This window comes from Somniosus microcephalus, chromosome 28, assembly GCF_052327205.1.
Source record: "Somniosus microcephalus isolate GS21.2 chromosome 28, FLI_Smic_1.0, whole genome shotgun sequence".
Lineage (NCBI taxonomy): Eukaryota > Metazoa > Chordata > Chondrichthyes > Squaliformes > Somniosidae > Somniosus > Somniosus microcephalus.
Window position 1 is genome coordinate 35,212,451 of NC_141014.1, and position 25,978 is coordinate 35,238,428.

The 25,978-nt window shown below is 47.0% G+C and overlaps 1 protein-coding gene across 5 annotated transcripts in view; it reads right to left on the reverse strand.

Moving 5' to 3' along the window:
• LOC147099543 (troponin T, slow skeletal muscle-like) overlaps positions 1-24,979 on the reverse strand; it is a 67,745-nt gene extending 42,766 nt beyond the window's left edge. The window contains exons 1-5 of one of the 5 annotated variants that reach the window (XM_085969782.1): positions 24,966-24,979; positions 15,700-15,723; positions 13,421-13,444; positions 12,977-13,000; positions 2,235-2,256 (exon numbers count right to left, since the gene is read on the reverse strand). The gene's annotated coding sequence lies outside the window, so the exon portion shown is untranslated. Of the gene's footprint in view, positions 1-2,234; positions 2,257-12,976; positions 13,001-13,420; positions 13,445-15,699; positions 15,724-24,965 lie in introns of those variants that run through there. The other 4 variants (XM_085969784.1, XM_085969783.1, XM_085969785.1 and 1 more) reach the window with 4 other exon arrangements.
• Between the last annotated feature and the right edge of the window lie 999 nt (positions 24,980-25,978).

Genomic DNA, 25,978 nt, shown 5'->3' on the forward strand with positions numbered 1-25,978 from the left:
GCACAGTCACCGCTTGCCAAATCATTCTCAATAAGTCAGAGCTGTGAGCAGTCGTTGTTAAGCTTTGCGTATGCGTGGGGTGGGGGGCAATTTTAATCCAACCCGCCCATCGGGAGGCTGATGGGATTGGGCGCAACGCTGGTTTAACGCCCCACCCGGCTTTGCTCGCCATTGACCTCAACCGAGACCAATATTGGGCGGGGAGTAAAACCGGCGTTCCACCCGATCCTGTGGGTTTCCCGCTGGGCGGATTGGGTTCAAATTATCGCCTATGGCCTGTCCATCTCTGTCCATGTTTGTTTGTATGTATGTCGGCAGCATGTTAAAAATAGAAAGGCACGCATTTTTACTTTATATCTCAATAAATTGTTGGTCCGCCACAATTGGATACACCCTCTTGTGCTGGAGAAGGGAAAAGTAAACCCAGGAGGCACTCTCCTGCGGGAAAATGTGGGGGTTGGACAGGGATGGGATCGGGCTTGGTTGCAATGCCTTTATTACAAGAGGATTTGAGTATAAGAATAAAGACATCTTACTGCAATTATATAGGGCCTTAGTGAGACCACACCTGGAGTATTGTGGACAGTTTTGGTCTCCTTACCTAAGGAAGGATATACTTGCCATAGAGGGAGTGCAACGAAGGTTCACCAGACTGGTTCCTGGGATGGGGGGATTGTCCTATGAGGAGAGATTGAGTAGACTAGGCCTATATTCTCTAGAGTTTAGAAGAATCAGAGGTGATCTCATTGAAGCATACAAAATTCTTACAGGACTTGACAGGGTAGACGCTGAGAGGATGTTTCCCCTGGCTGGGGAGTCTAGAACCAGGGGTCACAGTCTCAGAATAAGGGGTCGTCCATTTAGGACTGAGATGAGGAGAAATTTCTTCACTCAGAGGGTGGTGAATCGTTGGAATTCTCTATCCCAGAGGACTGTGGAGGCTCAGTCGTTGAGTATATTCATAGAAACATAGAAGATAGGAGCAGGAGTAGGCCATTCGGCCCCTCGAGCCTGTTCTGCCATTTAATGAGATCATGGCTGATCATCCAAACTCAGTACCCTGTCCCTGCTTTCTCCCCATATCCCTTGATCCCTTTAGCCTTAAGAAATATATCCAACTCCTTCTTGAATATATTTAATGAATTGGCCTGAACTGTCTTCTGTGGTAGAGAATTCCACAAGTTCACCACTCTCTGGGTGAAGAAATTCCTCCTCATCTCAGTCCTAAATGGCTTACCCCTTATCCTTAGACTGTGACCCCTGGTTCTGGACTCCCCCACCATTGGGAACATCCTTCCTGCATCTAGTCTGTCTAGTCCTGTTAGAATTTTATAAGTTTCAATGAGATCCCCTCTCATTCTTCTAAACTCTAGCGAATACAAGCCCAATCAACCCAATCTCTCTTCATACGTCATTCCTGCCATCCCAGGTATCAGTCTGGTGAATCTTCGCTGCACTCCCTCCATGGCAAGAACATCCTTCCTCAAATAAGGCGACCAAAACGGCACACAATACTCAAGGTCTCACCAAGGCCCTGTACAACTGCAGCAAGACATCCTTGCTCCTGTACTCGAATCCTCTCGCTATGAAGGCCAACATACCATTTGCCTTCTTAACTGCCTGCTGCACCTGCATGCTTCCCTTCAGTGACAGAGATCGATAGATTTTTGAATATTAAGGGAATCAAGGGATATGGGGATAGTGCAGGAAAGTGGAGATGAGGTAGAAGATCAGCCATGATCTCACTGAATGGCGGAGCAGGCTCGAAGGGCCAAATGGCCGACTCCTGCTCCTATTTCTTATGTTCTTATGCCCTTTACGGTCCAATTGCCCGTTGACACTCACCCGTCAGGGGTCACGCATGAATGGCACACAATGGACCACCCGGCTGAGGTATGGAAAAGAAGCCTGACAAGAATCAAGTGTCTTCAGAAAAGGAAGGTCGGAAACAGGTGGAGGGGTAAAGGAGAGGCTGGGTGCGACGCAGAGTGTGTTGGAGAACCACAGAAAATAGCTGAGAGAGTCTTACCCTCACCGAATAGAAATCTCACTCAATAAATATTTTATGAATTGAAGAATTCATTTGTCTGTCGCAAAGTGTACTTTTAACATTCTGCCGCATGTACTTTTAAGAGGCAATTTTTATAGCTCCAAAAGTTGATTTCAAATCCAGACCCTCTCAGAGCGATGAAGCCGGGTGCGTGAAGTGTCAAACGTAAGTTCAAACTACTTACTTTGGTCTGGGCCGTTCCTCTTCTGTGGGCAAAGGAGAAAATAAAAGAAGAAATGTTAATTTCTGAGGGAACTTACTTCCAAATCTCGTTTAAATTAAAAAAAAATAGTCATTGTGAGTTCTTTGAAAAGGACAAACATCAGACGGAGATCGGCATGCCGGTGTTATTTGAAGTTCCAAAATGTAATTATAAAACAGAAAGGGTGCGTTCATAAATCCCTTTGGCAAACAGCCCAGCACTGCACGATAGCAGAGAGTCACCGTGGGCCAGAGATGGACGACACGCTCAGCACAACGTGGCACTTTGTGCCCTGTCTTGACAGGCCGCTTCTGAACCAGCTTCACACCAAGCACTCCGCGCCAGCTGTTTCCCCCCCCCCCCCCGAGTCTGAATCACACCGTTCACGCGCATCTGCAGGCAGACAGTCAGGCGGTTCGTACTCAGCACCTTTCACTGCCTGGGCAGAGCGACTGAGTTGCAACCTTCCCCTCGGCGCAGGCTAGGCACTGCGTAGAAACTGCGATGCCGTTTAGAAATGGACCTGCGGTCTCCACTCAAGCCGCTCAAAGGGGAGAAAGGGAAACAAGGAGCCGTTAGAAACAGGTTTGCTTTTCAAAACAAGACGTGAAGAGGAAACAAGCCCAAGGGGCTGAATGGCCTACTCCTGTTCCGGTGAACTTTTTGGGCACTTTGCGGGTGGACTTAACCAAGAAGAAAATTAGCCCAGTTTCAGGGTCCCAACATAATTTCCAGCGATATCTATCACAGGCCACATTACGGACACAAACCAAAGCACTCGCGAGGGTGTAAGTGGAATTGTTCTGTGTTCACGCATTGGCCATCATACTGTGTGCTTGATCATGTCAATTGACCACAAGATGGTTGTCATGGTTGCAAAAGTCAACCACTTTTTGTTTAGTTTTGGTAATTGAGGGCTGGTGCCATCACCAATAAAAAAGAGAAAGCAGGTGCCCCTTCTAAAGGCGCAAACACAGCCAGGGAAGAGAGGCGGGCAGTCGGGCCGAACGACCCTCCTCGACTGCACGCTGCCCGGACCTGTTAATGGCCACCTTGGCCAGGGCCCAGGAGCTGTCCTATGAGGAGGTGCAAAAGTCAAATGTGTAGAATAACACAATGGTCAACTGTTGCACCGTCTCCTCCAAGCGCCTCCCTGGAGGTGCTGGGATCTGTTCCACAGGAGCTGGAAACCCTTGGCCAATTGGGCCTTCTTCACGTAATCTAGGTGTCCGCAGACTTACCTGACGGCACTTGTCCTCACCCAACATCCATTTTCCAGTAGGCATCACTGGATAGCAATCAGGAGTGCGAACCCTGGCTGATTTTTTTCCCCACTCCACAGTCCGGGCCCCAACCACAGCCCAGAAATTCGGGTCTCCACGGGTGAGTACGCGCTGGGTACTCACCCGTCGGCCCCACTGTGCATGCGCGGGAAACCGGAACTTCCGTTGCCTTAAAGGAAGGGGTTCAGAGGTCGAACACGTGCGCCGGAGAGGCAGCGCGTGCGCCTGGAACTTACGTTTTTTTTGCAGGTTTCTCCGGGAGGGTAAGTCTCCAGGAGCTACACTTTTAAAAAGCAGGCGCAAGACCTGCTTTTAACAAGGTAAGTGGTGAATTAATTAAAATTAAAACATTTTTTCCACAGGTTTATTATTTTTAAATACTTTAAAGAAAGGTAAGTTTATTTTTAGCCCCATTAGAAAATGTAATTAATTTTTTCAAAAATTTAAATTATTGTTTAAAATAGTTATTTTATGTAATTTATAGTTATTTTAAAAATGTGATTTAAAAAAAAAATTATTTGACGTTTTAGTTATGTTTTGGGGCTTATAGTATTTATAGTTTTGACAGCTCTTCCTGTCAATTTTATGAATGGGCACTTCCCTGCTACCATTGGCTCTCCATGGCCCACGTGATCCCAGGGGACGCTTCGAACTAACTGCGCCCCTGGGATACGCAAGCACTGCGCGCCGGCAGTTGGTGGAGGCCCAGGATCGGGATCCCACGCGGGCCCACAGCTCAACGGCCGGCGCGCTAGGTAAGTGCAGGTCGGAGGCTTGCACCCGCGGGAAGCCTCCGACCCGAATTTCTGGGCCAATATTATTCCAGCAGCTGACCCAGTTCAGATTGGACAGCGCAGCGCAACCTGGGATTTGGAACGCCAACCTTCCGGTCGGTTTGGCTTAGGAACACACTGATTGGCGCACGTACCCTACTCGGCCACCGAGGGAGCCACTCAGGAACAATTCAGAGTCGTTCTCAAGGTTGTATCATAAACCGCACCCACTGAATATACAGAATACTTCACGGATATCGCTGAGTTCCACGTGTTCGCCCACCTGTCTGAAGGGCCACCGTAACTGTTTCGCCCCTCGTAAATTAGATTTCTTTCACATTTGTGGAATCACCACGGTCACGCGAGCTATCCCCCAATTTCTACAATATCCCCAATGGCAATGGGTCACTTGTTCAGTAGAAAAGGAGAACCCTATCTTGCCAAAAAATAAAGTTATTTCGAAGGTATGCATGTACAAGATTGCTGCGCTTACCTTGTTGAGCTGCCATAGAGTCCCATAGCAGAACACAGCCAAGGAAGAGGGTCGGGGTAAAAGATCGGGACAAGCAGAGGCAAATAAGGAAAAGTTGGAGGGGTGAGAGAGGAAAGTGGATGTAATTAGTACAGTGCTTAGGCTCTGTAAAGCAGGTCAATCCCAACAGTTATTCATTAGCTTCCCCTTGCTCTTCACCAGCCTGTTTAATTACAAGGAGCTACTAATATTTCTAAAATATTGAACCATAGATCCCTTTTCTTTCTCATGTAACTCGCCCGACACTGCATCTTCGCCATCACGTCTTTGTTCGACTTTCATTTTTTCTTTATTGCATTTTCTCTCTTTGTAGAGAAAATGATCCTGTTCTTTTCCTTTCTGCACTCGGTTATACCCTTGTCAGGGTGCGGCTCGACTGCCCGCAGTGAGGAGCAGCAGATGTGGGTGTGCATCAAGCAAAGGCGGCAAGTATAGCTCAGGACTGTACCATGCACACTGAAGCCCCCTCTGAGAGGTGAACTCTTCTCCAGGAGCCTGTTTCACATGGGCCTGAGTCCGCACTGACCGCAGTATAGCCCAGCCTTACTCTACAGTCTCCCACCGAGCAGCACCACCAAATCAGTGCCAGTCGAATAGCTGGAGCAGAAACTCACACTAATAATCCAATGTATGCCACGACAACATGTATGCACACCGAAAACAACAACAACAACTTGCATTCATATAGCGCCTTTAACGTAGTAAAACGTCCCAAGGCGCTTCGCGGGAGCGATAACAGACAGAATCTAACACCGAGCCACATCAAGGAGATATTAGGGCAGGTGACCAAAAGCTTGGTCAAAGAGGTAGGTTTTAAGGAGCGTCTTAAAGGAGGAAAGAGAGGTAGCGAGGTGGAGAGGTTTAGGGTGGAAATTCCAGAGTTTAGGGCCCAGGCAGCTGAAGGCACGGTTGTCAATGATGGGGCGATGGAAATCGGGGATGGACAAGAGGCCAGAATCGGAGGAGCGCAGAGCTCTCGGAGTGTTGTAGGGCTGGAGGAGGTTACAATACTTGCCTTGCAAACCTGTCAGTCCCTTGGCTACGTGTGCCTCCTTCAAATCTCAGAGCAGGTGAAATGCGATCATTTGTACATGCCCAGACACATGCACCAATGCTTTCAGTTTTGGGAGAAGCCAGAGTATTTTAAATAACGAGCAAGAGATGCATCTGAAACTATACTCTGATCTTTGAAACGAAACTCAATAATAAAAATAAAGTGACTGGAACTGAACATTATTTAAGGGTGCATCCACTTTAGAAACATAGAACAATAGGAGCAGGAGTAGGCCAGTTGGTTTTAAGAGAGCGAATAATAAAAATGACAGCGGAGAAGGCAATACAGCAAGGTAGCAGTGGGGGAATTAAAACCCAGAGCGTGTCAGGAAGGGACAGAATGTATAATGATAAAGGTAAAGTAGTAAAAGGGGTAAAAGCAGGAATAAATTGTCAGAAAACATATTTGAAAGTTCTTTATCTGAATGCATGCAGCATTCGTAACAAAATTGACGAGTTGACGGTACAAATAACTACACATGGATATGATCTGGTGGCCATTACGGAAACATGGCTGCAAGATAATCATGACTGGGAACTAAACATACAAGGGTATTTGACAATTAGGAAGGACAGACAGGAAGGAATGGGAGGTGGGGTTGCTATGTTAATCAAGGATGGAATCACTGCAATAGTCAGAAATGATATTGGGTCAAAGGATCAGGATAGTGAAATCGTTTGGGTGGAGATAAGGAATAATAAGGGGAAAAAGTCACTAGTGGGCGTAGTCTATAGGCCTCCTAACAGTTGCAACTCTGTTGGTCGGAGTATAAATCAGGAAATAGTTGGGGCTTGTAATAAGGGAACAGCTATAATCATGGGGGATTTTAACTTTCATATTGACTGGACTAATCAAATTGGGCATGGCAGCCTTGAGGAAGAGTTCATAGAGTGTATTAGGGACGGGTTCCTTGAGCAGTATGTAACTGAACCAACCAGGGGGCAGGCAATCTTAGATCTGGTCCTGTGTAATGAGACAGGATTAATAAAAAATGTCCTAGTAAAGGATCCCCTTGGAATGAGTGACCATAATATGGTTGAATTCCAAATTCAGTTTGAGGATGAGAGAGTTGGATCTCAAACCAGCGTACTGAGCTTAAATAAAGGAGACTATGAAGGTATGAGAGTAGAATTGACTAAAGTGGACTGGGAAAACAGATTAAAGTGTAAGACGGTACAAGAGCAGTGGTCTACATTCAAGGAGATATTTCACATCTTTCAAGATAAATATATTCCACTGAGGAAAAAGGGGAATAAAAGAAAAGACAGCCATCCGTGGCTTAGTAAAGTAATAAAGGATAGTATCCGACTGAAAACAAGGGCATATAAAGTAGCCAAATCTAGTGGGAGGATAGAAGATTGGGAAGCATTTAAAAGCCAGCAAACAATAACTAAAAGATTAATTAAGAAAGGGAAGATAGATTATGAAAGTAAACTAGCAAAAACTATAAAAACAGATAAGAGTTTCTACAGCTATATAAAAAGAAAAAGGGTGGCTAAAGTGAACGTTGGTCCCTTAGAGGATGGGACCGGGAAACTAGTGGTGGGGAACATGGAGATGGCAAAGACGCTGAACAAATATTTTTTATCAGTCTTCACAGTAGAGGACACTAAAAATATCCCAACACTGGACAAACAGGCGGCAATGGCGGGGGAGGAGCTAAATACGATTAAAATCACTAAGGAGATGGTACTCAGTAAAATAATGGGACTTAAGGCGGATAAATCCCCCGGACCTGATGGCCTACATCCTAGGGTCTTGAGAGAAGTGGTGGTAGGGATTGTGGATGCATTGGTGATCATTTTCCAGAACTCCCTGGACTCAGGAAAGGTCCCGGCAGATTGGAAAACTGCTAATGTAACACCCTTATTTAAGAAGGGAAGTAGACAAAAAGCTGGAAACTATAGACCAGTTAGCCTAACATCTGTGGTTGGCAAAATGTTGGAGTCCATTATTAAGGAAACAGTAACAGAGCATTTGGATAAACATAATTTAATAGGACAGAGTCAGCATGGTTTTATGAAGGGGAAGTCATGTTTGACAAATTTGCTCGAATTCTTTGAGGATGTAACATACAGGGTGGATAAAGGGGAACCAGTGGATGTAGTGTATTTGGACTTCCAAAAGGCATTTGACAAGGTTCCACACAAAAGATTACTGATCAAGATAAGAAATCACGGGATTGGGGGTAATATACTGGCATGGGTGGAAGATTGGCTATCTAACAGAAAACAAAGAGTTGGGATAAATGGTTCATTCTCGGGCTGGCAATCAGTAACTAGTGGTGTTCCGCAGGGGTCAGTGCTGGGACCCCAACTCTTTACAATCTATATTAACGATTTGGAGGAAGGGACCGAGTGCAACATATCCAAGTTTGCCGACGATACAAAGATGGGAGGGAAAGCAGTAAGTGAGGAGGACATAAAAAACCTGCAAAAGGACATAGACAGGCTAAGTGAGTGGGCAGAGATTTGGCAGATGCATTATAATGTTGGAAAGTGTGAGGTTATGCACTTTGGCAGAAAAAATCAAAGAGCAAGTTATTATCTAAATGGAGAGAAACTGCAAAGTGCTACAGTACAAAGGGATCTGGGGGTCCTGGTGCATGGAACACAGAAGGTTAGTATGCAGGTACAGCAGGTGATCAGGAAGGCCAATGGAATCTTGGCTTTTATTGCAAGGGGGATGGAGTATAAAAACAGGGAAGTCTTGCTGCAGTTATACAGGGTATTGGTGAGGCCACACCTGGAATACTGCGCGCAGTTTTGGTTTCCATATTTAAGAAAAGATATACTTGCTCTCGAGGCGGTTCAGAGAAGGTTCACTCGGTTGATTCCGGAGATGAGGGGGTTGACATATGAGGAAAGGTTGAGTAGGTTGGGACTCTACTCATTGGAGTTCAGAAGAATGAGAGGCGATCTTATCGAAACATATAAGATTGTGAGGGTGCTTGATCGGGTGGATGCGGTGAGGATGTTTCCACTGATGGGTGAGACTAGAACTAGGGGGCATAATTTAAGAATAAGGGGCTGCCCTTTCAAAACTGAGATGAGGAGAAACTTCTTCACTCAGAGGGTAGTAAATCTATGGAATTTGCTACCTCAGAGAGCTGTGGAAGCTGCAACATTAAATCAATTTAAAATGGAGATAGACAGTTTCCTAGCAGATAAGGGAATTAGGGGTTACGGGGAGAGGGCAGGGAAGTGGACGTGAGTCTAGATTCGGATCAGCCATGATCCTATTGAATGGCGGAGCAGGCCCGAGGGGCCGTATGGCCTACTCCTGCTCCTACTTCTTATGTTCTTATGTTCTTATTCGGCCCTTCGAGCCTGCTCCGCCATTCAACACAATCATGGCTGATCCTCTATCTCAATACCATATTCCCGTTCTCTCCCCATACCCCTTGATGCCTTTGGACCTAGAAAGGATAGAACAGGGTACTTTCTAAATGATGAAAGGCTAAAAACAGTGGAGGTCCAAAGAGACTTGGGGGTCCAGGTACATAGATCATTAAAATGTCATGAACATGTACAGAAAATAATCAAAAAGGCTAATGCAATGCTGGCCTTTATATCTAGAGGACTAGAATACAAGGGGGTAGAAGTTATGCTACAGCTGTACAAAACCCTGGTTAGACCACACCTGGAGCACGGTGAGCAGTTCTGGGCACCACACCTTAGGAAGGATATACTGGCCTTGGAGGGAGTGCAGCGTAGGTTTACCAGAATGATACCCGGACTTCAAGGGTTAAGTTATGAGGAGAGATTACATAAATTAGGGTTGTATTCCCTAGAATTTAGAAGGCTAAGGGGTGATCTGATCGAAGTTTTCAAGATATTAAGGGGAACAGATAGGGTAGATAGAGAGAAACTATTTCCGCTGGTTGGGGAGTCTAGGACGAGGGGGCAGAGTCTAAAAATTAGAGCCAGACCTTTCAGGAGTGAAATTAGGAAACACTTTTACACACAAAGGGTGGTAGAAGTTTGGAACTCTCTTCTGCAAACGGCAATTGATGCTAGATCAATTGTTAATTTTAAGTCGGAGATTGATAGCTTTCTGTTAACCAAAGGTATTAAGGGATATGGGCCAAAGGCGGGTATATGGAGTTAGGTCACAGATCAGCCGTGATCTCATTGAATGGCAGAACAGGCTCGAGGGGCTGAATGGCCCCCTCCTGTTCCTATGTCTAAACATACAGTTTAGAGATACCTTTTGGAAATTGCAGCCTTTAAAAACATCCAAACCTCAGATGTTTCTATGTCATTAATTCTCCATTAACCCGGTATGTACGAGGTTACAGTAAAGCTGTTATCACAGCAGGCTGAAAACACAATTTACATTTGTGAACTTTGTGAAGTCTGCGTCTCTTTCGAGCAGTACACATTGAACAAAAGGTCACTTAAAAAAAAATAGTTAGCCACATTGTAGGATAGGGAAGAAACTTGCAAAACTGTTGGTCGACCCCAGGGCACTCTGAAATCAACTGAGATTTTGTGCCAGGAAATATCGCTGTCTCCTACCTTCTACCCCAGGCTGCTCGGTTTCTGCCAGGAGGGAGGGCGACCACAGGCAGTATGAGAGACGGGAATTGGTGAGTGAGAAATACAAGAACAGCAACAGACAGTTAGAACAACATTCATAAAAGGCATCTTTTTAATTAAAGTACTGTGAAGGACATATATATGGTCCTGTGTTCTCCCTACATGGGCACACATATATGTAACACACACACACACACATATATACACACACCAATGTTCCCCCTAATTTTTTGGGGGCTGTACGGTCCCTTTAACGGCTCATTCAAAAATCCGCGCATAAGCAGTTTTTGCATTTAAAACGGCTGCATGGGAGCTCAAGACCGCTGCATGACCACACATCTTAAAGGGAACATTGATACACACACATGCGCCTGCACACGCACACACATTTTATATTTTTTTTTTATTCGTTCAGGGGATGTGAGTGTCACTGGCAAGCCCAGCATTTATTGCCCATCCCTAATTGCCTTTGAATGGCTTGTTAGGCCATTTCAGAGGGCTGTTAAGAGTCAACCATCTTTGCTGTGGGGGTCTGGAGTCACATATAGGCCAGACCGGGTAAGGACGACAGATTTCCTTCCCTAAAGGACATTAGTGAACCAGATGGGATTTTACAATGATCTGGTAGTTTCATGGTTACCATTATTGATACTAGTCTTTATTCCAGATTTTTATTTAATTAACTGAATTTAAATTCCCCAACTGCCGTGGTGGGATCTGAACTCTTGCCTCCAGATTATTAGTCCAGGCCTCTAGGATTATTACGATAGCAAAATACTGCAGATGCTGGAAATCCGAAATAACAACAGAAAATGCTGGAAAAACTCAGCAGGCCAGGCAACATCCGTGGAGAGAAATTAGAGTCGATGTTTCGGGTCTAACCCTTTTTCAAAACTAGAAAGGAAATGAAATAGATCGAAGGCAGGGCTGCGATAGAACAAAAGAAGTAGAGACATTAAGAGGTATTCAAAACCAGACGAGATGGTAATAGGACTAGTGGAGACAAAAGACGGCTGAGATTAGGTGTGAAGTGTGCTGGCAGGATGAGAGACAGCTGCCATGCAGATGCTGGAAATCCGAAATAACAACAGAAAATGCTGGAAAAACTCAGCAGGCCGGGCAACATCCGTGGAGAGAAATTAGAGTCAACGTTTCGGGTGAAAACCCTTTGTCAAGACTAAAGAGGCACAGGAAATGAAATAGATTAAGAGGTCAGGCTGGGAGAGAACAAAAGAGAAGTGAAGAGACATTAAGAGGTATTCAAAACGAGACGAGATGGTGATCGGCCTAGTGGAGACAAAAGACGGCTCTAGATTAGGTGTGAAATGCGCTGGCAGAATGGGAGACAGCTGCCATGTGGGAGAGAGAAAAAAAAATAAAGAAAGGGGGGGGGAAGGCCAAAACGAAGGTGTGGATAAAAAATATAAGTAAAAATGTAATAGGGGCCGAGGTTATGATCTGAAATTGTTGAACTCGATATTGAGTCCAGAAGGCTGTAAAGTGCCTAATCGGAAGATGAGGTGCTGTTCCTCAAGTTTATGGTGAGCTTCCGTGGAACAATGCAAAAGGCCAAGGACGGTGAGGTCCGAGTGGGAATGGGGCGGTGAATTAAAATGACAGGCAACCGGAAACTCGGGGTCACCCTTAAGGACTGAACGGAGGTGTTCCGCAAAGCGGTCACCCAATCTGCGTTTGGTCTCCCCAATGTAGAGGAGACCGCATCGTGAGCAGCGAATACAGTATACTAGATTGCAAGAAGTACAAGTAAATCGCTGTTTCACTTGAAAGGGGTGTTTGGGGCCCTGGACAGTGGGAAGGGGGGAGGTATAAGGGCAGGTGTTACATCTCCTGCGCTTGCACGGGAAGGTGCCGATCGAAGGGGAAGGGGCGCTGGGGGTGATAGAGGAGTGGACTGGGGTGTCTCGGAGGGAGCGGTCCCTACAGAATGCTGAAAGGGGAGGGGAGGGGAAGATGCGTTTGGTGGTGGGATCACTTTGGAGGTGGCAGAAATGTCGGAGGATGATCCGTTGAATGTGGAGGCTGGTGGGGTGAAAGGTGAGGACAAGGGGAACCCTATCGTGGTTCCGGGAGGGAGGGGCAGGGGTGAGGGCAGAAGTGCGGGAGATAGAACGGACACAGATGAGGGCCATGTCAACCACGGTAGAGGGGAATCCTCGGTTGAGGAAAAAGGAAGACATGTCGGGAGCACTGGTGTGGAAGGTGGCATCGTTGGAGCAGATGCGGCGGAGACGGAGAAACTGGGAGAATGGAATAGAGTCCTTACAGGAGGCAGGGTGGGAGGAAGTGTAGTCCAGGTAGCTGTGGGAGTCAGTGGGCTTGTAGTGAATATTGGTCAATAACCTATCCCCAGAGATGGAGACGGAGAAGTCGAGGAAGGGAAGGGAAGAGTCAGAGATGGACCATGTGAAGGTGAGGGAAGGGTGAAAATTGGAGGCAAAGTGAATGAAATTGTCTAGTTCGGGGCGAGAGCAGGAAATGGCATACTCGTGATACAAAAGTAGGGACTGATGGCGAGCTCACCTTCCTGGCCGTACTGCTGTTCCTCTTCACGTAGTGAGACGGGCGTGTGCAATGAAAGAGAAACAGTTAGAGGGAGAAGATACAGGTGAACAAACAGACAGCGGAAAGGTATGTAGTTACCTCTAGGATTACTAGCCCAGTAACATTGCCACTACGCTACCGTTCCTATATTATATATATACACACACACAGAAATATATACACACACAATATATATTCTATATATTTATATATCTATATATATATATATACACACACACACAGACAGATATACAGTATATACACACACATCATAAATTTCTGCTGGAGTTGCTGAATAACAACCAACAGTAAAAGGGATACGCACACACTAACTTAGAGGTCAGTTATGATTACATTGTGCTTTGCTGTTAGTGTCGAGGGTTTTACTCGTGATACCAAAGTAGGGGCTGATGGCGAGCTCACCTTCCTGGCCGTACTGCTGTTCCTCTTCACGTAGTGAGACGGGTGTGTGCAATGAAAGAGAAACAGTTAGAGGGAGAAGATACAGCAAAGGTCCCGGCAGATTGGAAAACTGCTAATGTAACACCCTTATTTAAAAAGGGTAGTAGGCAGAAGGCTGGAAACTATAGACCTGTTAGCCTAACATCTGTGGTTGGTAAAATGTTAGAGTCCATTATTAAGGAGACAGTAACGGGACATTTGGATAAACATAATTTAATAGGGCAAACTCAGCATGGTTTCATGAAGGGGAAGTCATGTTTAACAAATTTGCTTGAGTTTTTTGAGGAAGTAACATACAGGGTGGATAAAGGGGAACCAGTGGACGTAGTGTATTTAGACTTCCAAAAGGCATTTGACAAGGTGCCACACAAAAGATTATTGCTCAAGATAAAAAATCACGGGATTGGGGGTAATATTCTGGCGTGGGTGGAGGATTGGCTCTCTAACAGAAAGCAGAGAGTTGGGATAAATGGTTCGTTCTCAGATTGGCAACCAGTAACTAGTGGTGTTCCGCAGGGGTCAGTGCTGGGTCCCCAACTCTTTACAATCTATATTAACGATTTGGAGGAGGGGACCGAGTGTAACATATCAAAGTTTGCAGATGATACAAAGATGGGACGGAAAGTAGTGAGTGAGGAGGACATAAAAAACCTGCAAAGGGACATAGACAGGCTAAGTAAGTGGGCAGAGATTTGGCAGATGGAATACAATACTGGAAAGTGTGAGGTTATGCACTTTGGCAGGAAAAATCATAGAGCAAGTTATTATCTTAATGGCAAGAAACTGGAAAGTACTGTAGTACAAAGGGATCTGGGGGTCCTGGTGCACGAAACTCAAAAAGTTAGTATGCAGGTGCAGCAAGTGATTAAGAAGGCCAATGGAATGTTGGCTTTTATTGCTAGGGGGTTGGAATATAAAAACAGGGAGGTATTGCTGCAGTTGTACAAGGTATTGGTGAGGCCGCACCTGGAATACTGCATACAGTTTTGGTGTCCATACTTAAGAAAAGACATACTTGCTCTCGAGTCAGTACAAAGAAGGTTCACTCGGTTAATCCCGGGGATGAGGGGGTGGTCATATGAGGAGAGGTTGAGTAGATTGGGACTCTACTCATTGGAGTTCAGAAGAATGAGAGGCGATCTTATTGAAACATATAAGATTGTGAAGGGGCTTGATCGGGTGGATGCGGTGAGGATGTTCCCAATGATGGGTGAAACTAGAACTAGGGGGCATAATCTTAAAATAAGGGGCTGCTCATTCAAAACTGAGATGAGGAGAAACTTCTTCACTCAGAGGGTGGTAGGTTTGTGGAATTTGCTGCCCCAGAAAGCTGTGGAAGCTACATCATTAAATAAATTTAAAACAGAAATAGATAGTTTCCTAGAAGTAAAGGGAATTAAGGGTTACGGGGAGCGGGCAGGAAATTGGACATGAGTCTGGGTTTGGAATGGTCATGGCCCTGTGGGTAGTGGAGCGGGCCCAGGGGCCGTGTAGCCTTGTTCTGCTCCTACTGTGTTCTAATTCTGTGTTAGATTTCAGGAGATGGTTTTATTCCTGTTCCTGGCTGGGGTGGAGATCGCCTTTACAGAAGGTAAGTACTGTAGAAAATATAGGGACAGAGTGATCTCCTGGAAGAATTTCGATCGCCTAGATGGGTCGGAGAGGAATTTCCCAGATTTTTTTCTCCCAAATTGGCCATTGGGTCTTTATCTGGTTTTTCGCCTCTCCTGGGAGATCACATGGGTTCGGGTGGGATGGAGAGTGATCGAAGATTTGAGGTTAGGATCAGATCAGCCATGATCTTATTGAATGGTGGAGCAGGCTCGAGGGGCCGATTGGCCTACTCCTGCTCCTATTTCTTATGTTCTTATGTTCTTATGTGAACAAACAGACAGCGGAAAGGTATGTAGTTATCTCTAGGATTACTAGCCCAGTAACATTGCCACTACGCTACCGTTCCTATATTATATATATACACACACACAGAAATATATACACACACAATATATATTCTATATATTTATATATCTATATATATATATATATACACACACACACAGACAGATATACAATATATACACACACATCATAAATTTCTGCTGGAGTTGCTGAATAACAACCAACAGTAAAAGGGATACGCACACACTAACTTAGAGGTCAGTTATGATTACATTGTGCTTTGCTGTTAGTGTCGAGGGTTTTACTCGTGATACCAAAGTAGGGGCTGATGGCGAGCTCACCTTCCTGGCCGTACTGCTGTTCCTCTTCACGTAGTGAGACGGGCGTGTGCAATGAAAGAGAAACAGTTAGAGGGAGAAGATACAGGTGAACAGACAGACAGCGGAAAGGTAAGTAGTTATAGACAGACTCCTCATTACATGAATGGACAGACACAGCGACACAGCCATATAGATAAGATAGGCACAGATCGCTATACATATAAGACAAGAAATGACTGCTGTCAATAACGGATGAATGCATACCTAAGGCATTTGTATGACATTTCCTCCCATCTACTATTTTAAAGAGGGCTTAAAAAGAAAGACTTGCATTTATATACAGGAAACTTTCTACCGGCAAAATTCAGGAGCTGTTTCCTATAAGTTTTTTTACTTCTCGTTGCTTTTTTTTTCCAGTCAGGCTCTGCAAGGTCTAGCTGAAGCTGTTGCTTAGCTACAGAGACGCTTTTAAGCTGCGGCCGACTGTTTTGAAGCTGTTGGGTTTGTTGATTCACACGGAGCTCAAAAGCTCCGTATGTTTTAACATTAGCGCTGGTTTCTAAGGCAGTTTTGATGGTACGGCACCAGCTCGGTCCCGTCAGTGCCGGATACCAGAAAGTTTCCTGTAGCGTCTTTCACAACCTCAGGAGATCCCAAAGCGCTTCACAGCCAATGAAGTACTTTTGAAGTGTAGTCACTGTTGGAATGTAGGAGAAGCGGCAGACAATTGCGCACAGCAAGCTCCCACAAGCAGCAATGTGATAATGACCAGATCATCTGTTTTTGCTATTTTGATTGAGAGATAAATATTGGCTTGGACACTGGAGAGAACTCCCCCTGCTCTTCTTCAAAATAGTGGCCATGGGTTCTTTTACCTCCACCCGAGAGGGCAGACGGGGCTTCGGTTTAACGTCTCATCTGAAAGACGGCACCTCCGGCAGTGCGGCACTCCCTCAGTACCGCACTGGGAGTGTCAGCCTAGATTTCTGTGCTCAACTCAACTAAAGTAAACAGGAATATTTCATGAAAATCCATCACATGTTCAGCTGCTACTAATGCCAACTTTCTAGCCTCTACTCTCGTCGATGGATAGGCGTAACATCACATTAATGGTCATATAGTCAGATACAGAAACAGATGGGTGGTCCGCAGTAAATAATCTGGCACATAGATAGATAGAAACATAAATTAGTAGCCAGACATTTTGAATTGGAATAAATCTGTACAAAGATGTACGAGGGAAAAATTTGGTTGGTTAGCGCCTCCCGTTCTTCTCTTCTTCGGCAGTCCCTCGGAACCGAGGATGACTTGCTTCCACATTAAAAATGAGTTCTCAGGTGACTGATGAGCCCAATGCGGGACCTACAGTCTCTGTCACAGGTGGGGCAGACGGTGGTCGAAGGGGCGGGTGGGTGGGGTGCTTGGGTTGACGTGCGCTCCTTGCGCTGTTTGCACTTGACTTCCGCTTGCTCCTGGCGAAGAGACTCGAGGTGTTCGGTGCCTTCTCGGATGCTTCTTCTCCACTTTGTGCGGTCTTGGGCCAGGGATTCCCAGGTGTCAGTGGTGTAGTGTATGTACCCGTCTACCTTTAAGGAAACTATTGTATGTAACCGTTCACCTTTAAGAGAACTACTTTAGGGGTGGCACTACTTGTTGGCTTCTGTATACTGTAATACCAATAGTGACCACACCAGTATATAAGTGTTGTGGCAGGATTGCTGGGGCAGATTCGCCCGGACCTTCGAATAGTAAAGACCTGTTTGTTTGTTACTTCTGAAGTCTGTGTATTTATTAACTGCACAACCCACAGACTTTACAGTGGCGACGAGTCCGATCGTACCCTGCGGCAAGACTACCAATGCAACGAAGAGCGTCGAAGAGAGGCAACCGCCCTCGTCGTGCTGCTGAAAGAAAACACGAGGCTGCAGCAGGAGGAAGAAGGAAGACTTTAGCAACAAAAGCTTCCATCAGCAACAGGCACTGACTACCCTTCTACCACGGTGCGGAGTGAGCCGATCAGCTGGAAACAAGGCGGCCGCGGAGACTGTGAGTAGGGGAAGGTGTAGAGAATATCCGGAGGATAAGGGCTGTGCACTCGACCACGGTCGAGGGGGAACGGAGCCGGTCAGAAAGTCGGGTCCAACGGCGTCGTGAGACAGTCGGACCTCGATCGGCGGGAAAAGCCGGGCAGCGACCGCAGCCACGAAGCGCTGAGACTGGGAGTAGGCGTGGGAAGAGAAACCCAGCCGCAGCCGGGGAGGGAAATACCGGTCTGCGAGAGGGCTGGGAGGCGAACAGGAACCGTGCGGGTGGGAGAGAGAGACAGAGCCGAGCAAGGAGAGAGAGACTGCGCGAGAGCCAGTCCAGCGGCTGAGCTGTTCTCCACCAACGGGGTACCCAGAGCCGGTGGAACCGAACGTGCGGGAGAGAGAGCGACAGAGCCGGGTACGGAGAGAGAGACTGCGCGAGAGCCAGTCCAGCGGCTGAACTGTCCTCCGTTAACAGGGTGTACCCAGCGCCGGTAGAGCCGAGTAAGGGGAGCTGTGCGGAAGCCAGCCCAGTGGCTGAACCTGTCCGCTGTGGGGAAAGCGTACCCCTTCCACCAGGGAAGAAACGCGGGAAGCCGCCATTAGGCGGAGAAGACGACAGAAGCGGGAAACCGCCAGTGAAGTGGGCGGGGCGAGAAGGAAAGAGCGGGAAACCGCCATTTTCGCGGGAAAACCGCCATCTTAGAAATAAACAAATAAATAAGAATACTTAAAGAAATACTTGTGTTGTACCCAAGGAAAGGAAGATGCCTAAGCGGGCGGACATCAACGAGTTCAATTCGGAGATAGAAGACTGGGCCACGTACGTAGAACGTATTGAGATACGTTGTAAGGCTAACAAAATAGCTAAGGATGAAAAAGCTTTAACCTTACTTAACATGATGGGTGCGAAAACATTCGGGTTGTTGAAGCATCTTCTCTCACCAGCTAAACCGGCAGATCAGACTTTCGATGATATGGTAGCAGTGCTGAAGGATCACTTGAACCCCACACCGTTGATGCTGGCTGAACGATTCAAATTCTACGCAAGAACGCAGAGGAAAGACGAAAGCAATGCGGAATATTTGGTCGAACTGCGTAGGCTAGCGAAATACTGCCAGTTCGGAGGGAATCTGACAGAGGCACTGCGGGACAAGTTCGTATGCGGATTGTCCAAAGAAGGAACGCAGAAGCGACTACTGGAAGAAAATGACCTCACACTGGACAGGGCTGTCCTCATAGCTGCATCGCACGAAGCCGCAGCGAAAGGAACGGCGGAAATGCAGCTAAAGGCGGCGGCACTAGGGGTGGACCAAATTACTTCGAGCACAATAAAATGCTACCGTTGTGGGAAGACAACACACGACCAGAATCAATGCTGGTTTAAAAACCAAGAATGCAGGAAATGTGGCAAGATCGGGCACATAGCTAAGGTATGCCGGTCAGGAGCAACGCACAACAATAAGGAGTCACCACAAAAATGGTACGGGAAGGTGCAAGAGGTGACTAAGAAGAGTCTGAGGGAACAGAAGTCGGTCTCACACTCCAAATGCAAAGGACTGGACAGTCTGAGAATTCACAACGTGAGCAATGAAGCTGACCGACAAACTATCTGGATAACGCTACAGATTGCAAAGGTCCAAGTAAAAATGGAAGTGGACACCGGATCGGCGTTGACGGTCATGAATAAGCATGACTATAAAAAAAATTTCAAGCATATTCCACTACGGGATACGGAACTAGTACTACAGACATACACGGGGCACAAAGTATTCCCCATCGGAAAGATAGAAGTCAAGGTGAGATACAAGGATAAAGATCATCACCGGTTGGACCTGTATGTATTGCCTGAGGGAGGACCACCACTTCTGGGACGGGAGTGGATCCGAAAAATAAAGTTGGACTGGCAGTCACTAAACACCATGACGGTGGATTCCGAAAAAGAGGATGTCAAACCTGAACGGTTGTCCAGAATATTGGACGAAGCTAAGGAGGTATTCCAGCAAGGACTGGGAACACTGCGAGGAATTAAAGCAAAGGTTAAGATTGCAGAAAGTGCAAGCCCAAAGTTTTTTAAGGCCAGATCGGTACCTTACGCAATACGACCAGCTGTGGAGGCAGAACTGGAAGAACTTGAACGATCAGGGGTTCTGTCAAAAGTGGACTGGAGTGAGTGGGCCACGCCCATTGTTCCCGTCATGAAGTCCTCACCAAGTAATAAGACAGGGGGACCGGGGAAGGTCCGTATCTGCGGAGATTTCAAGATCACTGTGAATCCGGTGCTTCACACGGTACAATACCCGCTTCCGCGGATTGAAGATATCTTTGCTTCGTTGGCTGGAGGGAAGCATTTCACGAAAATAGATCTGGCTCAAGCATATCTACAGATGGAGGTCGAGGAAGAGTCACGCCAGTACCTCACCATCAACACTCACAGAGGCTTGTATCGCTACAATAGACTGGTCTTTGGGGTAGCTTCGGCGCCAGCAATTTGGCAGAGGGCCATGGAACAGGTGTTACAAGGAATTCCAAGCACGCAGTGCTACTTAGATGACATTTTAATCACGGGAAAAGATGAGGAAGAACACCTCACGAATTTGAAACTGGTACTCACCAGGTTGAAGGAGTATGGCCTTCGGGTTAATCGCAAGAAGTGTGAGTTCTTCCAAAAACGGATCTCATACTGCGGTCATGTCATTGACCGAGAGGGACTGCATAAGTCACCTGAAAAGATAGAAGCGGTCGTGAAGGCCCCCGCTCCAGGAAACGTATCACAGTTAAGATCATTCTTGGGGTTGATTAATTACTATCACAAGTTTCTGCCAAATTTATCCACGGTGCTGCATCCGCTGAATGACCTGTTGCGGAAAGAAACACCATGGAAGTGGAGTGAAGAATGCAAAAAGGCTTTTCGCAGAAGCAAGGAGTTGATTACCTCTGAAGAAGTGTTGGCTCATTTCAACCCAGCATTACCCCTTCGTCTAGCTTGCGATGCTTCCCCGTACGGAATTGGGGCAGTACTCTCGCACAGGCTACCAAATGGCTCGGAAAGGCCAGTGGCTTTCGCGTCCCGATCATTGACACCCGCGGAGCGAAATTACGCCCAAATAGATAGGGAGGCCCTCAGTCTTGTGTGGAGCGTGAAGAAATTCAACCATTACCTACAATGTAAAAAGTTCACATTGCTGACAGACCACCAGCCGTTGGTGTCCATATTCAACCCAAATAAGGCCGTTTCCACCATGACAGCACAAAGGTTACAAAGGTGGTCCGTGTTACTTGGGGCACACCAATACGAAATTGAGTACAAAAGGTCTAAACAGCATGGAAATGCTGATGGGTTGTCCCGCTTGCCATTGCCGATGGTAGAAGAAGCGAGTATAGTGGACCCAGTAGAGTTGTTCCACTCATCCATAGTGGAGTGTCTACCGATAACAAACTCAATGATTGAGAATGAGACAAGGAATGACCCGACTCTTTCACGAGTCTATGATGTAACGGTGGAGGGATGGCCAGCACAGAGTGAACCAACACTGCAAGCATTTGCACAGAGGAAAGAACAACTGTCAGTGTGTCGAGGAACCCTGATGTGTGGATCTAGAGTGGTGATTCCACCCAAACTCCAAAAGAAAGTGCTAAAGGAGCTGCACGAAGGACATCTGGGTGGAGTAAAGATGAAGAATCTAGCAAGAGCATTTGTGTGGTGGCCAGGCATTGATGGAGACATAGAGGAGATCACGAAGAACTGCCTAGGATGTCAGAGGGTTCAGAACGCGCCACCCCAGGCTCCTCTGCGTCCATGGGAGTGGCCCTCATCGCCTTGGCAAAGAGTACACATCGACTTTGCTGGTCCATTTATGGACTCGATGTTTCTAATAGCGGTGGATGCTCACTCCAAGTGGCCGGAAGTAATTAAGATGACCACCACCACGACGGAAAAAACCATCACAGTGTTAAGGACTATGTTTGCTCGGAATGGCCTGCCGGAACAGATCTGTTCTGATAATGGACCACAATTTGTGTCCGAAGAATTCAAGAAATTCTTAAAGAGCAATGGGGTTAAACATTACACGTCAGCCCCATACCATCCCGCCTCCAATGGATTGGCTGAAAGGTTTGTCCAGACCTTCAAGAAGGCCGTAAAGGCCATGAGTAATGAAAACATAAGTCTACAACATAAGGTGGATAGCTTTTTGTTGGCATACCGAAATGCAACACATGCGGTCACAAATCAAACTCCCGCAATGATGTTCTGTAATAGACGCCTAAGATGCCGGCTGGATTTACTAAAACCAAACGTCAGAAGAGACGTAGAGAACCGGCAATTCCAGGGCATGAATGACAGGGTCACTAGATCTTTCCAGATCGGTCAACGAGTTTTGGCCCGGGACTACCGTACTGAGAAATGGCAGCCTGGAACTATTGGGAAAAGGCTGGGGCCGTTGATGTACACCGTGGACATTGGAGACAATATAATAAGGCGTCATGTTGACCAAATCATAGGGTCCGCCACAAATGGGCAACCGACTTCACCACTTTCTCCGGGTAAGGTTGAGACTGAGATACCCAGAACACCTACTTCCGATCTAGTGATACTGGAGTCAGCAGAACCTGACACGGCTTTTCAAGCCGAATCGAACTTGCCAGAAGCACCTCCTAGCCCGCCTGAAATGACGACACCACTGCGGCGTTATCCGGACAGAATCCGGAAACCCCCAGAAAGACTGAATCTATGAACTGTCTTACATAAACCTGTATATATGTTAGAATGTATGTTCACTATGGACTTAGTATGTTGAAAGCTAAAAAGGGAGGATTGTAGTGTATGTACCCGTCTACCTTTAAGGAAACTATTGTATGTAACCGTTCACCTTTAAGAGAACTACTTTAGGGGTGGCACTACTTGTTGGCTTCTGTATACTGTAATACCGATAGTGACCACACCAGTTATTAAGTGTTGTGGCAGGATTGCTGGGGCAGATTCGCCCTGACCTTCGAATAGTAAAGACCTGTTTGTTTGTTACTTCTGAAGTCTGTGTATTTATTAACTGCACAACCCACCGACTTTACAAGTGGGGATGTTGCACTTTTTCAAGGAGGCTTTGAGGGTGTCCTTGAAGCGTTTCCTCTGCCCACCTGGGGCTCTCTTTTGGGAGACTCGTATCAGGCATGCGGACTATGTGATCTGTCCATCGGAGCTGATCGAACGTGGTCAAAGCTTCGATGCTGGGGATGTTGGCCTGAGCGAGAACACTGACTTTGGTGCGTCTATCCTGCCAATGGATTTGCAGGATCTTGCGGAGGCAGCGTTGGTGTTACCTCTCCAGTGCTTTGAGGTGCCTGCTGTACATGGTCCATGTCTCTGAGGCATACAGCAGGGCTGGTGTCACTGCTGCTCTGTAGACCATGAGCTTAGTGCCGGATTTGAGGTCCTGGTCTTCAAACACTCTCTTCCTCAGGCGACCGAAGGCTGCACTGGCACACTGAAAGCGGTGTTGGACTTCGTCATCAATGTCTGCCCTTGTTGACAGTAGGCTCCCGAGGTATGGAAAGTGGTCCACGTTGTCCAAGGCCTTGTCGTGGATTTTGATAATCGGGGGGCAGTACTGTGTGGCGGGGGCAGGTTGGTAGAGGATTTGTCTTACGGATGTTTAGTGTTCGTTCGCTTCGGTGAAGGTGTTGACGATGGTTTGGAGTTCGACCTCCGAGTGAGTGCAGATGCAAGCGTCGTCTGCGTACTGTAATTCGACGACAGAGGATTGGACGACCTTGGATCTGGACCGGAGGTGACAGTGGTTGAACAGTTTCCCGTTTGTTCTGCAAATTAGCTCCACTCCAGCGGGAAGCTTACTGAGGGTGAGATGGAGCATTGCAGCAAGGAAGATCAAGAAGAGCGTTGGTGCGATGACACAGCCTTGCTTGACCCCGGTTCGTACGTGAATTGGGTCTGTGGTGGAACCGTTGGTCAGGATCACGGCATGCATGTCGTCGTGAAGCAGGCGGAGGATGGTGACAAACTTTTGAGGGCAGCCGAATTTGAGGAGGACACTCCATAATCCCTCACAGTTGACAGTGTCGAAGGCCTTTGTGAGATCAAAGAAGGCCATGTACAGTGGCCTTGGTGCTGTTCCCTGCATTTCTTTTGTAATTGACGTGCGGTGAAGATCATGTCCATTGTGCCCCTTAGTAAAATTCGGTTGGTTAGCGCCTCCTGTTAGCGCCTCGGGGGGGGGGGGGGCGCTAATGGGGCGCTAGGAACTTAGCGCCCTAGCGTGGCGAGTTTAGCGCCGTTCACGAAATTGAGCAGTCGTTTTGCGGCAGCGCTAAACACTACCGCCACGGTTTCCTGCGCCCGCAGATCATGACGTCAGTGAAGCGTGCAACGCCCCGGACCGGATATTGAGTCGCGCCCCCTGTCTTAGCGCCTGCCGCTAGGAACGACAGTTAATGGGGAACGTTTTCAAGTCGGGAAGGGGCTGGGGGAGCGCTACTTAAAGACGGGCGCTTCCTGCCTTTTCTTGTCGGCAAAATATTTGGTACACGCAGGTTGAGAGGGAGAGAGACGTCTGGAGAGATTTAACGCTGTCCTAAGAAGTTGTGGCCCTCAGCACCACGTTTGAGGTTCCTAAGCGCCGAGCTCTTTCCCTGGGCCTATCCATTAGTGCATCCAACACAATTGCTTTTGAGGTCTCTTCAGGCCGAGATTCAAGGCTGCAATGAGCAGGGTGTGGCTGGCCAGCAAGATGGCCCCTCCCCTTTAAGAACTGGATGGCGCCAGTCTGTCTGGCTTCCGTGGTAGCGGACATCGCCTGAGCTTCGGTAGCGTTCTGAGGTCGCGCCTCGCTCCCCCTGACGTTAGCGCCTTAAGAGAGGTGTGTAGCGCCTGATTTAGCGCTCAAATCACCTCCAGGGGGCGATAGAGGCGAATTTTGCAGTCGGAGGCGATAATTAGCGCCGGGCGCTAAACTTTGCGCCCGGTCGATATTAGCACCCCTAAAATGGGCGATACCGAATTTTCCCCCCTGGACAGGCAGATAAGCAATCAAGGTGCAGGTTAATTGCAACAATACCAGGGGTAGGGGGTTATTTCAGTAACACCACATGTGTTTGGAGACGCAGGGGGTTATTTGTAGTTGTCTGGTCAGAGGCACTGGGGAGAGGGGGAGAAAAGGGAGGTTTAAATAGAAAGGTTCTCTATCACCTGCGCTGGGCATTGGCATGGAAACACGTTGAGAACAAAGCAACCACTGAGTAGCGTACCTTCTTCAGGGTCTTCCTCTGCAATCACAAACAGGAACCTTGTTACAAACACACAGGAGCAAGAGGCAGTGTGGCTCTGCCAAGGAGGCCGGTGACAGAGCCATCGTTTGCATGCAGCCCCTGCGTCTTGCTTTGACACATTAATCACTCAGTGAGACTTTAAAAACAAATTATATCAGCGTAAGAATGGGCTCCTGTATCACTAAACATTTTATTTCGTAACACTGTAAAGACTGGAGCTTTAGTGGTTGTTCTGCTGTAGAAATAATTCCAGGCACTTGGGTATAACTTAAAGCCAGCATTATTCTGACCCCATTTTAAAGTGATTTCTTCCTCTTTCGGTTCCCCGATGCTACACACTATTGCCTGGCCAGGGGAAAGGGAGTGAGCGGGGTGGCTTGCAGATGCCTGCTACTACCAGTCTTGATTTCTTTACTCGGTGATGTGCAAAGGAGCATGACTCGGGTCCCTGGCTTGTCCTGCTGGTTACTGGCATTCCTGCTGGCTCCGAATTGTCTCCCCGGCTTCTCTTTCTGGCTGCTGGATTGTCTCGCTGGCTGGTAACTTGATTTGTTGGTGATTGGCTTCTCTTGCTGACCCATGCTTGCATTGCTGACCCACGGCTTGTATTGCTGGTTATTGGCTTGCATTGCTGAATATTGGCTTGTATTGCTGATTATTGACTTGTATTGCTGAATATTGGCTTGTATTGCTGATTATTGACTTGTATTGCTGATTATTGGCTTGTATTGCTGATTATTGACTTGTATTGCTGAATATTGGCTTGTATTGCTGATTATTGACTTGTATTGCTGATTATTGGCTTGTATTGCTGATTATTGACTTGTGTTGCTGATTATTGGCTTGTATTGCTGATTATTGATTTGTATTGCTGATTATTGACTTGTATTGCTGATTATTGGCTTGCATTGCTGATTATTGACTTGTGTTGCTGATTATTGGCTTGTATTGCTGATTATTGGCTTGTATTGCTGATTATTGACTTGTATTGC